Genomic DNA, 3,228 nt, shown 5'->3' with positions numbered 1-3,228 from the left:
CTTTCTGCACTCTGACCTTCCATTGTCCCTTGCTGAGCATTTGAAAGGATTGTGCAGTTCTCTTGATCTATTTAAGAGAAAGAAACTGTGTCAAATCTTCCCATTCACCAGCCGGCTGTCTTTCAGACCACATCTATATTATGGCAAGATAGTATGATATAAAATGAACTGTCTAAAATTAGTACTATGTTAAACGCTAATGTGTATTCTGTTTGGGCAGGCACAATTGTGCTTGCAGTAACTTAACCGTAAGCGTTCTAACTTAACATCTCCTCTACGTAGTAGTCATTAAGTAACTTTTAACCATGTCACATGAAATGATTAATGCTTTTTCTGACTTGTCTTTTTCAATTTAAATAAGGCCTTGAAGCGTGTATTTGCCATTACTTCCATATGGCGCAACACAGAAGTTTAGTGACAAAGACTATGTGTTTTTTTGTGTGAATGACAGCTCAGGAGATTTCTGAGAGAGGAGGCTACTTTTTTCTGAAAAGCATTAGTGTTTGGGACCCATGATACCCACCAACAAGGGCTCTTCCTGTGGGAGCTCTGAAATTTAGAGCAAATTTGAAATTTTAGTTTGCTAAAGTTAATTTTAAAAACTTAACAAAACCCTAAAATTGAACTATCTTACCAACCATCTGAATAACCTAATGACGTAGGTGTTAGATTCCAATTTTATGGGGGTAGTTTTGAAATGTGGACTCCTTACAATAAGCAAGAAATAAAAACAGCTCCAGGAAGAAAAAAACTTGGACATGCAGCCCTTGAAATTTCTTGTTTACTCCTGCACAACATTATTATGCTTTTCACATGCTTTACACAATAGTATGAATATTGAGGTTGATAGGAATCAGCTCTGTTAGGAGAAGGAAAAGACAGAAGTAAGAAATAGCTGTTCTGCAGTCCTGCGCAATGGTGGCTGTTTGCTTTGGTCTGGCTCTGCTGCATATGGATGACCCTGAACACCTACTTGCTGCCTGGGAGATTAGTGCTTCTGCCTCCTTACAGAATGAGATGTTTGTTCAGTGCTACACTTTGGCTAAGAATATTTACTAAAGCAATCAGTATTTGTGTAGAGGTGATAGAAGACTCATTAAGCTGGTGAACACATATATCAGAGGAACAGGTGTAAATATATTTGGTAACTTTAAATTATGTAAACTTGCATTCCACTGACTCTACAGTAAAACATACTGATTTCTTTTTTAAGTGGGTCCTATGCCCCTCTAAAACAGGTAACTCCAGCACAATGCAGCAACTAAATAATAATCTATCATCAGTTTAACTGGATCTACCAATGCTATCATTTTCATGCCCATGATCAGGAAATACAAATGACACATTTCTCTTTAAACAAAATGTTTGTTGCATACTTTTAGTTGCTTGCAGGTCCTGTTCTGTCAACTACTTTGTAGACCTGCACGTCCTCCTCAGAGTCTATCTAACTCTGCAAGGTTCTCGTCTTGTATTCCCAAGTTCATCTTCATTCAATATTTACTTTAATGGGAAGAGTGAGCTCAGATATGCTCGTATTTCGAGGAAAATCCTGCTGTGTTCTTTCTTAAGCAGGAAAAGTATCTGTATCACTACTGGTCAACTTGGCAGCAAGAAAAATCCATAAAGCAGTGAAGCTGTAGAATGAAGAGACAGAGAACTGGAAAAATTAACCAATTCCTGTCACTACAGAGTTTTTCTGCTCCTAAAGTACTAGAAAGAGATTAATAGGTGTTCATTATTACAACAAAAAATCTAAGATTCTAAAAAGCCAGCAGCAGCCTATCTCCAACAGATGTAACTCGATGACTTTGTCAGTTTTTGTCCCTTCTAAAAGCTATTTCTGCATGCTGTGGGAGTGCCTCAGGAAGGAAAGTAATGAAACTATTGTAAATATATATGCCTAAATGTGAAGTAAGATTTAATTGAATAAGTTGTTTTTTCTAAATCAATAACATACAAGCACATGCCTACTTATTGGTCACTTTGTTTGTACTCTATGCAGGAAAAACCAACAGCCTAAAACCAAACAAAACCCCCAAACAGAAAGCTGCTGAGTGTAGAAAMATAAGTCGCACATGTTAAAAAAAAATAATGAAGGTTTCCACAGCAACCTAAGCTCTGTAGTGCAAATTGATGACTTTCATTCTGTTTTATTACATAATCATAGGACAGATATTCTATAAAAAGTGTTGGGTACATCTGAAGTTATATTATTAAAAAGTTCAGTGAAACCATAAAACTACATAAAGTAGCTTATTTGGAAAGGTTTCTGGAAAAACTATGAAGAGCAGTGCTTTCCTTCTTCAGCTTTGGGAAGGCTCCCATTGGAAAAAAAACTGTCAATGTATCAGAATATTTGCAGTGATCAAAACTTCAGTTACAGGAAAAGTTTTGAGTGACATGCTTCAACTTTTAGTATGTGGTAGGGAATTCAAATTCCTGTTTTAAGGAAAGAGTAGAAATGAAAGATGAACTCAAAGATGAAATTTGAAAACTTTCAAATTTGGGGCAATCATTCATTCTACAGCCTGCATAAGTTCTGTGAGCCACCACGTAAAGCTTTGGAAATTAATTAAAAAAATTAAATCACAGTGTTAGACAACTTTAGATCTCCATAGTGGCTGGGGTTGTCACCTGTTTGAAAGCTTACAGCATTTCCCAATTCTCATGCAACTCAAATGCGAACCTTAAATGTTGCAGCTGTAACTTCATGTTTAAAAAAAACACAATTCTGGAGAAGATTTCCCTAAACTAGCCCATGAGCTGCAAGTCTTCCTGTGCCACGCAGACAACGGGGTTCAGAACAGAAACATCACCTGTATGTGCACCGACTTCACACAGCAGGATATATACGTGTGATGTTCACAACAAGGGAACAGTAAATGGGGTTTTTCCCCTCACCGGGACTGAATGTGGGTTTATTCGGTTTCCAAAAGGGGCTGGCGCCGCAGGCCCGGGCGCCAGTGGCCCTGGCGGCTCTTCTGCCGCCGGGACCCACCCGCCGCCGCTGSCCGGGGGGGGGGGGGTGTCCAGGTCTCTGTGAGTGGACGGCAGAGGCGGCGAAATCCCCCGGCGCTGCGCAGTACCCAGTTCAGCAGCGGTCCGTTTTGAACTGCCGCTCTCAAGACATACTCGGTGTTGACAAACAGTTGATCATGTCGGCGGCAGGAGCGCGCCGGGTGCCAGCCGCCACCGCGCTGCCCGACGCCAGAGCTGCCTCATGGCACC

This window comes from Apteryx rowi, unplaced genomic scaffold (genome assembly GCF_003343035.1).
Source record: "Apteryx rowi isolate R43461 unplaced genomic scaffold, aptRow1 scaffold_98, whole genome shotgun sequence".
In the NCBI taxonomy this organism is placed as follows: Eukaryota; Metazoa; Chordata; class Aves; order Apterygiformes; family Apterygidae; genus Apteryx; species Apteryx rowi.
This window is presented reverse-complemented; position numbering follows the sequence as displayed.